This window comes from Hyaena hyaena, unplaced genomic scaffold, assembly GCF_003009895.1.
Source record: "Hyaena hyaena isolate Hyena2069 unplaced genomic scaffold, ASM300989v1 scaffold_11, whole genome shotgun sequence".
NCBI lineage: Eukaryota > Metazoa > Chordata > Mammalia > Carnivora > Hyaenidae > Hyaena > Hyaena hyaena.
Window position 1 is genome coordinate 955693 of NW_024080643.1, and position 12931 is coordinate 968623.

General features: G+C 48.0%; 1 protein-coding gene and 1 pseudogene across 2 annotated transcripts in view; one reads left to right on the forward strand and one right to left on the reverse strand.

Annotated features, from left to right (window-relative positions):
* Nucleotides 1-1188: 1188 nt before the first annotated feature.
* Nucleotides 1189-1770, reverse strand: LOC120247000 (annotated as a pseudogene).
* A 7163-nt stretch (nt 1771-8933) lies between these two features.
* SLC7A1 (solute carrier family 7 member 1) overlaps nt 8934-12931 on the forward strand; it is a 76923-nt gene continuing 72925 nt past the window's right edge. For both annotated transcript variants that reach the window (XM_039254574.1, XM_039254565.1), the window contains exon 1: nt 8934-9156. The gene's annotated coding sequence lies outside the window, so the exon portion shown is untranslated. The remainder of the gene's footprint in view (nt 9157-12931) is intronic.

Sequence of the window (12931 nt, forward strand, 5' to 3'; positions counted from 1 at the left end):
CTGACACATTAAATAACTTGATCCAAGTCACAAGTTGAGTAGCAATGGAGTCTCAGTTTTCTGAAGCTCGTAGCATAGTGCTCACATGGGCTGAGGGCAAATGGACTGCTTGTTTGGGCTGCAAATTCTACAGACAAGGAGGGCATGGAGAATCTTGAACGTTTACATTGTCATCCACGTTGGGTCCAGGGGCCAAGTGGGAGAGAGCAATTGTGGGAAACACTTTAGTAGCAATGAATTGATCAGTGAGCAAATGGAGACATTGGTTTTAGGTGGTGAAGAGCCCTCAGAGGCCCTGGCTCTGCCTCTACTCGGTCCCCTGGCCACAAGGACCATATAGTACCTCCCTGCTCTGCCTCCACTTGGTCTCCTGACCACAAGGACCTCCCTGCTTCTGTAAAACCAGAGGTTTGCTCTGGTTGGGTTTAGGTCATGTCTTTTTCAGCTCTAACCGTCAATCTCTTTTCAAAATATGATTTCCACTAGGGCGCTTGGGTGGCTCAGTCAACTAAGCATTCAACTCTTGGTTTCAACTCTGATCATGACCTTACAGTTTGTGAGATTGAGCTCCACATCGGGCTTTCGCTGACAGTGTGGAGCCTGCTTAGGATTCTCCCTCTCTCCTTCTCTTTTCTGCCCCTCTCCTGTCATTCTCACTCACTCTCTCTTTCTTTCTCATTCTCTCCCAAAATAAACAAATAAACTTAAAAAATAAACTTAAAAAATATAATTTCCACTGTATATTAATTTGCTAGGGTTTCCATAAAAAATACTATGGACTGGGTGGCTTAAACAGCAGAGATTTATTCTCTCACACTTCTGGAGCCTGGGAGTCTATGATCGAGGAGCTAGTGGGTTTGGCTTTCTTTTTCTTCTTTCTTTCTTTTTTTATGCTGATTTATTTATTTATTTTTTTTGAGAAAGAGAGAGAGAGAGAGAGAGAGACAGAGTGTGAGTGGGGGAGGGGCAGTGAGAAAGGGAGACACAGAATCCAGTCCAAAGCAGGTTCCAGGCTCTGAGCTGTCAGCACAGAGTGTGACATGGGGCTCGAACTCACAGACTGCAGGATCATGACCTGAGCTAAAGTCGGACACTCAACAGACTGAGCCACCCATGTGCCCTCTTTCTTCTTTTTTTATTTTTTCCATACATTACAATCTTATTTTTGTGTACACATGTATTTAACAGTCACTGAATTTCTAGGCCAGGTTCAAGTAACTGAAGAGGCTTTATAATTCACTTATATTATCCAGGGTATGCTGCAAACAAAGTCTGGAGCAAAATGGGAACTATCATCTTTCTAAAGACAGGCTTAGAAATTCTAATCCAGTAAGTTGCCTCCTTTCTCTGGTAGAAGAGCTGACCCATACCTGGCTGCTAGGCCTCCATTCACAAGTATAGCCAAGAAAATGGAGTATAGACCACCCAAAACAAGACCAGCTAGTCACCCTGTGTTGTGGTACAACTTCACAATTCAAAACCCCCGTATTCAAAGGTAGACTTACAAAACCTTCTCAAGATGTGTGCTCAGTCAGAAACGGGGTCACCGCCATTGGTAAGCCAGCAGCTCCAGGAGCCTGTGTCACATTTAAGATGAGTCAAAAAGACGATTTGCTATTTGACCACAGAAAGCAGTGTTCTGCCCCGTCTGTGTTCTTCCATGTTCAAGTAGATTCCTTTTCCTGCTTCTGGGAGTTGGTTAATTTTTCTGGTTATGATATAGAAAGTTAAGTTTTCCTCGACACTATCACCTGGTTCATGATTTTCCATCTTGGGCCTTAGGCTCCCCTCAACAGTAGTCGGCGCCTCCGATGGTCTTCCTCGGCCACGCTGGGGCTCACTCTACTCTTTGCTTAACCCTCTCGAGTGTAGTCATCTTTGGCTGGCAGGTGACTTGGTCCAAGTTTAGTTTCTTTTGAAGCTTGTAGATGACCGTCTTCTCACCGTGTCCTTAAATGGCCCCTCCTCTGGGCTTACACTTCCTTGGTATCTCTCTGTATTCCCTAATCTCCTTTTCTTATACAGATACCAGTCACTTTTTTTTTTTAAATGTTTTATTTATTTCTAGGAGAGAGAGAGACAGCGTGAGCAGGGGAGGGTCAGAGAGAGAGGGAGTCACAGACTGAAACAGGCTCCAGGCTCTGAGCTGGCAGTCAGCACAGAGCCCGACGCAGGGCTCGAACCCACGAACCGCGAGATCATGACCTAAGTGAAAGTCGGACGCTTAACCGACTAAGCCACCCAGGCGCTCCACAGATACCAGTCACTTTGAATTAGGACCTCGTTTAATTGAATCGCCTCTTTAAAGGCCTATCTCCAAATACAGTCACAATCCAAATTCTGAGGCTTTGTAGGTTAGGGTTTCAACCCACGAATTTTAGGGAGGGGGCACAATTTGTCCATAACACATTGTGTAATCCAGAATGCCCTCGTGTGTTTCCCAAATTTAGATGTCTAAGGATATCTAGTATTGAAAGTATGGAAAATTAGTTAAAAACTTTTTCATGGAGCACAAAAAACTTCCAAACACTATGGATGCCCAATAGGAAATACATACACTTGGCCTCCACATTTGAAGCAAATTTAAACTGGGAACGTGAGTGAGGAAGATTCCTCTCTCAGTGGTGACCTCCACCAGGGCTCAGATTAGAGCTTATGTCAGTACTGGAGGGCTGGCCTGGCAAAGCCATCCCAAGCCTAGGGCTCTAGTTAAGCTCCGAAAGGTTGTCATTTGAAAAAATGTGATGTTAAAAAAAAAACAACAGCATTGAAGGGAATCATGGCAGTAGGGTGAAAACATGGAAGTGGTTAGGCTTCCTCATACTTATTTCAGTATTTTTATTTTAGGAGATAGGGAGTCATCAGTGTCTCAGATCTCATGCTCTGGTCTTCTGGTCCCCTGGCACTAAATGCCTGCAAAGCTTGTCACTAGTCGAATGGCAGGCCTGTGCTGGTTTCTAGACACACCACGGAGGTCAGTGAGAGTTGAGGATGAAGGCGTGCATGTTCTTTGACCATCCAGATTTGTGGGCGAAGATGGGCCTGGAGGCAGAATTTTGTCTTATGTTTGGACTACGATTCTGATTTTTAATAACATCTGTTGAGTTTGTTGTAAATTTTCAATGTGGAATATTGAAGTAAGAGTTAAAATTCCTTCTAAGGATCATGTTTTTATGTTTCCAGCTTGATTATATATAATATGTATGTATAGCATGTTTACATATGTGAAGATATGCGTATGTGTATATATATACAATTTCCCAGACAAGCACGTTCTATCCCATTCTCATGATCTGAGTACTTCCCACACCATTAACTGCTATTTGAAAACATGATACTTAATGGCAGCTTAATATTCTACTTCATTTTATGAATGGAACTGAATGTATCTGAGCAATTCTTTATATTTGGACATTTATGAACTTTTTTCTTTTGCTGTTGTCATGTGATAAATATACATGGGCATAAGCCGTTGAAGGCACCCCTCACCATTTCTTACTGCTGCATATTCTTACAAAGATGTGCATTGTGCAAAAGACAATGCTTCAGCTCGAGGGGAGCCATGCTGGTTTTGCAGTCAAGAAGAAGCACTTTTGACCATGACACAGTGGTGCGTGCGTACAGCTGGTTTCAAAGGTCTCCTGAAAACTTGGCTGAGTTCTCATTTCATTCTCTACCAGTTAACCAGTAGTCAGATCGTCTAAGCCCAAAGGCTGAACTTTCCAGTGCTAATGGGCAGCAGGCATGTCACCATCTCTTCTGGATGGGCAGTATTTTGCTAAGATGTTTCTAATTCTTCCCATCTGGTCTGGGATAGGAAGCCCCTAGGACAGAAAAGCTGTATTAATTGGGAATCTTTTGGATATAAGTGACAGAGACCCAACACAAATGGCTTTGGCAAAAAGGAGCATTTCTCTGGCTCTTACCCAGAGGGCAGCCCCAGTGAGCACTGGAATGGGGATGTGGGCACTATTAGCACCCCACTTCATCCCTCACCTTAGACTTCTTTGTGTCCACTTCATCATCTCAGACTTTACACAGCCGCTGTGTCCACTGTGCACCTGGCTGACACCTGTCTAGCTCTGCTGACAGGGAGGAAACAGACTTCTCTTCCAATTCCTCAAGTGCTTGGGATGGTGATCTCAATTCATGTCATCTATCCCCACGCTGTGGGTCCTCACTGTAGCCAGGGAGTAATTGATCGGCTTGGATCAGGGGCCTTCCAACAACATTTCTCTGCTGACAGAGACGGAGCTGTGTGAGATGGTAGTTCCTGTTGGAGACACAACAGCAGGGGAGGTTGGGAGGCACAAGAGCAGAACCTTCCAGAAAAGCTGGTTCCAGAAGAACAGAAAGGAGCTGGCCAGGTAACAGTAGAGGTCCTCTGAAGAATGCAGTCATAACTATGTCCTTTCCCTCCCCACCTGGACCCCAGGGAGCCAGGATGGTGACAGTTTACCCCTCAGTCCTTGCACGGCCAACTGACAGCCTTTTCCTGCGAAGTGTCTGGTTTTAAGAATAGTCCTTTATTATAGAAGAGGAAGTGCTCCAATTTAGCATTTTGCCTGACCCCTCAAATCAGTCTAGTTGTTGAAGTTAATCGTTGTGTTTTCTGGGCATTTGTTAGGTGCCAGCTATGGTGCTAAATGCTTCATGTGAATATCATCATTTATTCATGACCAGAACCACATCCTTATTTTAGAAATGAGAATTGCAAAACTGGGAGGAGATGAATTAATTCGCCTCAGTATATGCAGCTTAGCAGTTGCAGAGCCACGATGTGAAGCCATGTTCTCTGACTCCAGAGCCTGCAGGATAGTCATTACACAGTCTTGAAACACTAGAAAATGAGGGAGCTCTGTTTCTGGATCTGCTTAAGAATAAGTATTAAATGAATACTTTTCTATATGTAGACCTATAATAGATGTTTTACAGACATAAGTGCACATATATACTTAATATATTACGTATTAATGTAATATAATATACAGTTGATCCTTCAACAACACAGGTTTGAATAGTGCAGCTCCACGTATAATGGATTTTTTATAGTACACATAAAATGTATTTTCTCTTCCTTATGATTTTCTTCATTATATTTTCTTTAGCTTACTTTATTGTAAGTAAGATGCCCTAAAAATATGCTGTGCTTCACCTATTCATCCCTCTTCCCTCTGCAAGCCCTCAGTGACTAATGATCTTATTGTCACCAGAATTTTGCTATTTCCAGACGTTGGAATCATACAGCGTGTTGCTTTTTCAAACTGGTTTCTTTTACTTAGCAGCATACATTTAACGTTCCTCCTTGTCTTTTTATGCTTTGCCAGTCCATTTCTTTTTATCAAGAAGGAGTATTCCATTGACTGGATGTACCACAGTTTATTTATCCAGTCACTTATTGAAGGATGTCTTGGTTGCTTCCAAGTTATAGCAATTATGAATAAAGCTGCTATAAACATTCACGAGTAGGTTTTTGTGTAGACACCACTCCCTTGGGTATATACCAAGGAATGCAATTACTGGCCTGTATGATAGGGCTATGTTGAGTTTTGCGAGAGATTGCCCAAGTGTCTTCCAAAGTAGCTGCACCATTTTGCACTCCCAGCAGGAGTGAGTGGGAATTCCTGTTGTCCCTTGCCAGCATTTGGTGGTTTGGCATTTGGGGTTTTCTCTAGTCAAATGTGTGTGCAGTGGTATCTCATTGTTGTTTTAATTTGCAGTTCCCTAACAACATATAATGTTAAATATCTTTTCACGTGCTTATTTGCCATCTGTATATCTTCTTCAGTGAGGTGTCTGTTCAGATCTTTTGCCCATTTTTAAGTTGGGTTGTTTTCTCATTGTTGAGTCTTAAAGGTTCTTTGTATTTTTGGGGAACCAGTACTTTATCAGGTATGTGTTTTGCGAAGACTTTATCCCAGTCCATAGCTTGTCTTTTCATTTTCTTAACAGGGTCTTTTATAGAGCAGAGGGTTTTAATTTTAATGAAGTCCAACCTACCAATTTTTTCTTTGGTGGATTGTGCTTTTGGCATTGTGTCTAAAAAGTCATCACTGAACCTAAGGATCACTTAGATTTTCTCCTCTGTTATGTTCTAGCAGTTTTATCATTTTGCACTTTACACTTAGGTCTATGATTATTTTGAGTTAATTTTTGCAAAAGGTGTAAGGTCTGTGTCTAGATTCTTTTTTTTTTTTTTTGGCATGTGGCTGTCCAGTTGTTCTAGCACATTGGAACATTCACTGAAGAATCCTGTCTCCATTGGATTGCTTTTGCTCCTTTGTCAAAGATCAGTTGCCTATTTTGTGGATCTATTTCTGGGGTCTCTTTTCTATTCTACCTTTACACATATATCCCCCCCAGCTTTACTGTATACATATTTTTCACCCTCACCATGAACTTATGCCTATCCAGAAGGTAGTCAAATCCTTATTTTGAAGTTGGGGAAACTGAGGCCGAGAGAGGACAAACACAATTTCCCCAGGCCAGCAGCTAGCAGGAAGTAGAGGTAGATTTGAAAACCCCATCTGTCTGACTCTGCACTTTCTATATCCCCATGATGCCTGCTGGTGTGAAGGCTGTGACCTGGTCTGTCGAGCTTAACTTTCTTTTTTTTTTTTTTTTTTTAATATTTTTATTTATTTCTAGGAGAGAGAGAGACAGCGTGAGCAGGGGAGGGTCAGAGAGAGAGGGAGACACAGACTCCGAAACAGGCTCCAGGCTCTGAGCTGGCAGTCAGCACAGAGCCCGACGCGGGGCTCGAACCCACGAACCGCGAGATCATGACCTAAGTGAAAGTTGGACGCTTAACCGACTAAGCCACCCAGGCGCCCCTGTCAAGCTTAACTTTCTAAGATGCTTTCCAGGGCCTAAATTCTAGCATCTCCTTTCTTTAATGGTCTCTGAAATTATGGCTTATTTGCCCCCTGATTCTAATCAAGGTTGCCTATCACTCATGGTCCCTCTGGACTTGCTCTGTGAATCCTAACCCGCCTGAAATTTAGCTTTACTTAAAGCATTCAGCCAGTTCTTTTTTTTTTTTTTTTTTAAGCTTTTCCCTTTTTGCTGAGACCTTGAGCACAATTATTTTTTCCCTGGTTCACACTGAATCTTTTTTTGCCAGGAAGTTGCTTGCTTCTGGGGCTTGTCATGGAGGGTCTCTTCTTGTCCTCCTGATGACAAAGCCGGCTGGGCTGGATTGCTAAACTGAGCACAGTGCTAAAAATCCCCTTGGCTAAGTTCTCCCCACACATACATCAGGGCCTGGAACACTTGCTTTCAGAAGGTACACATCTTTTTTTTAATTTTTAGATGTTTTATTTATTTTTGAGAGAGAGATAGAGACAGTGTGAGCAGGGGAGTGTCAGAGAGAGAGAGGGAGTCACAGAATCCAAAGACAGGCTCCAAGCTCTGAGCTAGCTGTCAGCACAGAGCCCGATGTGGGACTTGAACCCACGAACCGTGAGATCATGACCTGAGCTGAAGTTGGACGCTTAACCGACTGAGTCACCCAGGTGCCCCAGAATGTACACATCTTAACCCTATGTTCTCTCTTTGTGTTGTTCAGGCAGGGCACTTCTGCAGCCTTCTAAATTCTATTTTACTGCCAAGAGTCTTAAAAAAAATCCCACAGTTGTATTTCAAACACTAAGGGATAGACTTCTGATAAGAATGTAAGGTTAAAAAGAGGGAGAGAGAGAGAGAGAGAGAGAGAGAACACATAAGGTTTAGATGCTCCAAACAGGTGGATAGCTCACAGAGGACCACACAGCAAATGAAATGGTAGAATTCAGATTCAAAGCCAGATCTGGTGCAAAGGTAAAGAGGGTGGTCCTGGAATCACACCAGGCTTCCTTCTGTGGGAAGGGGACATCCTTTGATAGCGTCCTCAGCAAGTGAAGGAGGCTGTGTGGGGTTCAGGAAAAGCTCCAGCACAGGACACCTCATGATGCAACTGCAGTGGATCATTTCACCACCGCACAGCTGAAACTGAAAATCGTTTTAAGACAACACACACAGAGCTGCTTATTAGGAGCACACCACCCGCTGTTCAAAGTGCGCTACCAATGTTAGCCCATTTCAGGGTGTTCATCAAAACCTTTCTGAAGGGGTTGCGTTTAGAAGATGTGGAAAGGATTCAAAGGCCATGAACACTGTGCTATCGTTTTTGTTTTCTTACAAAGTTAGGAGGCTGGCAGGATTAATCTCTGACCCGTTCACGTCTCCCATGTGACAGATTACTGGATCTTTATAGGCTGTGGCTCTTGGGCGGGTTTTTTGCAGCAAAGAGAGACAATGTTAGGTGAGCACTGTGGGGTTCGGTTCTAAAGTTTTTGCCATCTCCGGAAGGGTAACTCTGGAAGTAAGCCGCTGTGACCAGCCAGGTGGGCTTGTCTTACCGCCAAGGGGCCCAGGCCGGTTCAGGCTTCCTGGGAAAGGGTGAGTGTAAGTTACAGGAACGGCATTAATAACGGAGCCTTAAGTGCCTCTCCGAGGTCTCATTTCTGGAAGAGGAACACAGGGCTCGAGCTCGGCGTCCGCTCCGCTGGGGCTGGCCCTGCGGAGCCCTGCGGAGCCCTGCGGCGCTGGCCCCGGCCGGGCGCTCCGGCTGTCAGAGCACCGGGGGATGCAGGCGCGCCGCCGCCTCCGATTGGCCGAGAAACGGCAACAAGCGGGCGGGGCAGCCGCGAAAGCTCCAGGAGGCGCCGCCCGCCCGGCCGCCCGCCGAGGGAACCCCAGGTCCCGGCGCAGGGCGCGAAGACGCCCCGCCCCGCCCCCCGCCCCGCCCCGGCCGCCGCCCCGGGGCCCGCCGCCGCCACCGCGCCGCGCTCCCATTGGTGCCCGGCGGTGACGCGCGCGAGCGGGCCCCGGGCTGCCAGGGCCGGGGGGCGGGCGCTGGGGGCGGGGGCCGGGCTCGCGGCTGATGAAACCCGGCGCCGGAGCCCGCCCGCCCTCCACGCTCCATTCAGTCGGCGCGGGCAGGTGTGAGGCTCCGGTCATCTGCCGGGCGGGGCGCGAGGCCAGCCGGCGTCCGCTAGCCGCAGCTCCCGCTCCCCGCGCCGCCGTCCGAGCCGCCGCCGTCCGGCCGCGCGTGCCGAGTCCCTCGGCCGACTGGTCCGCGTCCTGCCACCCGCAGTCCGGCCGCCCGCCGCCGCGGTGAGTGCCCGGCCCGCGCCCGGGCAGCTGCCCGCGTGCGGGTCACCTTGGAGGGGCCCCCGGCGCCGCGGGGGGCCGCGGGAGGGCGGCGCGGGGAGCGGCGAGGGTCGGGCGCCGGGGGCGCCGGCATCCTCCGGGGCGGGCGAGGGCAGGGCGGGCGCCGGGCTGTGCGCGCGGGGCCGGTGCCCATGCGGCTGTCTCCTCCACCGGAGTCCATTTTGGTTCCCTGAAGGCGCGGCGTGGTGCATGATGCAACACCGAGCGAGGAAGCGTGGACGACCCGGCGCCGCCGCGATGCCGGCCGCGCGCGCCCGCCGGCGGCCCCGCGCCCGGGCGCTCGGGGTGGTCGGGCGGGGCGGGGGGCGAGAGCCGCAGCGGCCACACGGGCCGGCCCGGGAGGCGTCCGCAGGCCTGCCCTTACATGGCGCGGAGCACGGCACCCCGCCCCGCCACGAGGTCCGCGATGTGTCATCGCGGCGGTGGGAGCCCGCCCTGCGGCCGCGGGGGGGGGAGGGGGGTCGTCCCGCGGCAGGTGGCCCGCCTGCGGCCGGCGGCGCACCCCGCACCCCGCTCTCTCTTCCCCAGACCTCGTGCGGCTCCCTGGCCCGTGTGCACCGCTCGTCTGAGTTTCCAGGGTTGTTTCGGGGAAGTTCCCCCCGGGGTGGGCTTCCTCGTGACTAGACCTGACCTGCGAAGGCTGAGTTCTTCAAGCCTTCCAGATGGTTTGGAGCGAGAGGAAGTTCTTACGGCTTAATAAAGACAGCGTCTAAGCAGCGTGTTCCTTGCTGCGTAGTAGAAAACCTCGCAGACGGGCAGGTCGCGCGGGCGTTGCGAACCTGTGTGTACGCAGAGCGGCGGGACGCCGGAGTACTACGACGTGCTGTTTTATTTTGGCTCCTTCCTCTTTTCAGTGAGTGGGAGATACGAGTGGTGGTTGGCTCGCTAAGATTAGGATACAGACATGTGCCTTGGGGAAGAAAACTACGCCTCCCAATACACAGGGTCAGGCTCTCCTATAGAATTCACCGACAGTTGCGTTTTATTCCGGGTTAGTTACCCGGGGAGAGGGTTGGGATTTCAGTCCCCGGTATATTTCCCTAGCAACGTGCTCTTTACAGTTTGACCGGCAGGACTGTGTATGTTTGGCCTGAGGTTGAATTTCCTCATTGTCTTTAATTTGAGTTATAATTTATTAGGGAGTTATCTTAACATTTCTTGTACTTTATGTTTGGTTCAGATAATAGGAAACCCATGATACAGTTATTCCCCTGATATTTTTAGTCGGTCTCAGTGGAAATTATCGTTATTTTTATATGAACACACCCTCTGTCATTAAAACAAAAGCTCTTATTTAAGTCGAAGTCAGAATAGAAGTTAGGGAACAAAGTCAACGATAGATTAAAATAGTTTTTAAAGGTTTAGCATATCAAGGTCAGGTTTTATCATAATAAATAAATTTGAAGAGCGTTAAAGGAGTTCTGACCAATAATAGAACAAAACTTCATAGAGATCAGAAATGTACGCAGTTGTTTGAATCTGGATATAAACCACATGAGAGCTCTTATGAGTATAACTATTTTCTTTTTTTTTTTTTTTTTAAGGTTTTTTAAAATTTATTTCTAGGAGAGAGAGACAGCGTGAGCAGGGGAGGGTCAGAGAGAGAGAGGGAGTCACAGACTGAAACAGGCTCCAGGCTCTGAGCTGGCAGTCAGCACAGAGCCCGACGCGGGGCCCGAACCCACGAACCGCGAGATCATGACCTAAGCGAAAGTCGGACGCTTAACCGACTGAGCCACCCAGGCGCCCCGAGTGTAACTATTTTCTGTAGACAAGGAAAAGGCTTGGAAGACAAGATTGCTGACCTTGGGGAGATTGAATTCTAAGACATGTGTTAATTATATTTGGTATAAATATATGTTTATTGATCTAGTCTGGAGTTTCTTTTCGACTAAGGCCAGCAAAATATGTAATTATGTTGGAGGGCCCAGTATGATGTCTAATTGGATTAATCCCTTTTCATTACTATGTATTTGGAGGTATTGGTTTATTAATCCTAGGGAGGAATTTGAAATAGGAATAAGTCTGTCCTTGTTATAGAAACATTATCCTCTAGCGCACAGGCATCATGTAGTTACTCATCATTCCACCTGGTTCTTGGTCCAGGCAGGACTTGTGGATGGGACCCTAGTGTTTTTCTGTACCATTTGGTCTCTTCAGGCCTGCGGGCTGTCACTACCACTGCCTAGTTCCAGTTGAGGGCGGATCTCATGGACTATGAGGACTTTGCATTTCCTTTAGATGAAGTAGGGAACCATCAGAGGGTTACGTGAAATGCGTGAAGAAAAGATGGAGGTGGGGGAAGCGGGCAGGCATAGAAGCCTGGAGAGCAGTTCAGAGACTTGTGACTTAAGTCTGGAATAAACTCCACCTCCAGATTATTTGTGCAAAAGAGAGAGTGACTACATGGCGTTTCCTTGAGAGGTGATGGCGACTGAGTCTGGGGTGGAGATGGTAGAAATGTGAGGTGGCTGAGTTCTGCTCCACCTGTGGACTTACCTAACTTGCTCCTTCTGTAGATTTTAAAGGGAGACTCAATAGGCTTGGCCAGTGGGTTCCATGTGAGGTGGGAAAGAAGTTAAGTACAATTCCAAGGAGTGGAATTGCCGTATTAACAGATGGGGAAGGTAGAGGAAAGAGCATGTTGGGAGGGACTTTTTTTTTAAGTCACAGCTGACTATTTTTAGACATTTCCATCCTCATGAGGCAGGGTTGAACTAGATCTGTCCTCTCGGGGCCCGTTGTCACGTGCATGACTGCATCACAGCCACCTGCCCCAGGATGGTGGCCATCTGCCTTTTCACCTAGCATTCTTTCCTCCTCACACCTTACCGGGGGATGTCTTTGTGCTTGCAGACTCCCTGGGCTGCCCTCCCACCCTCCAGTGGGCACCTTGGCCGTGGGCTTGTCCCACTGCCAGGATGGGGAGCTCTGCCACATGGGGCGTGCCTCCTTTTTCATTCTTGGGCCTTCAGGACACCTGCCTTCCAGGGGTTTCTTGTGCCTTGGGCCACTTGGATTCCAAGCCAACCATCTACCCAGCACAAGGGTTTAGGTCTTTTCCAGTCACAGGATAGAGTAGTGCCATCTTTCTTGGCAGGTTAACAGCCTTGTAGTAAACTTTAAGAGCTTTTCTTTTCTCTTTCTCCATAATCCACCTTGCCCCCTGCAATGCTGATTCCACAGCAGCTTTGAATATAAGCACCCCTGCAGTTGTTCAAACTGCGCCTGATTTGTCATGGGAGATGTGGTGCATTTGCCACCTGTGGGTCAGAAGAATGGGCAACAAATTGGTAAAACGCTTTGGTGAACAGCTCAGTACGTTCGTTCCGTTCTAAAGGCAGTTCCTTCAGATTCGCGTTGGTTGAGTGAAGCCGTTTACCTTCCCCATTGGTGTGGGTTCATTCCTCCCAGGAGCATAGGCTGTAGGAAAGACCTTTCTGGACATTAGGATGGATTCTGGCATAGAGCTGACCCAGCCTGCCACACCCAGTGTCTTTCATTTGGCTTTCTCCCCCTCTGTTGATGGTCAGGAACCGTTCGGACTACCAGCTCATTCGTTTGGTGAACAAACCGCATGAACAAATTAGAGCCGTGTGTGTTTAGAGGCCTTTACAGCCTCAGTGCGGCCTGAGATGACTCATGCACCCTGAAATGAAGGAGGTTGCTTTGAGGAGCTGAGGACAAGTAGTACCAATGCGAGGCTTCTGGAATCCTT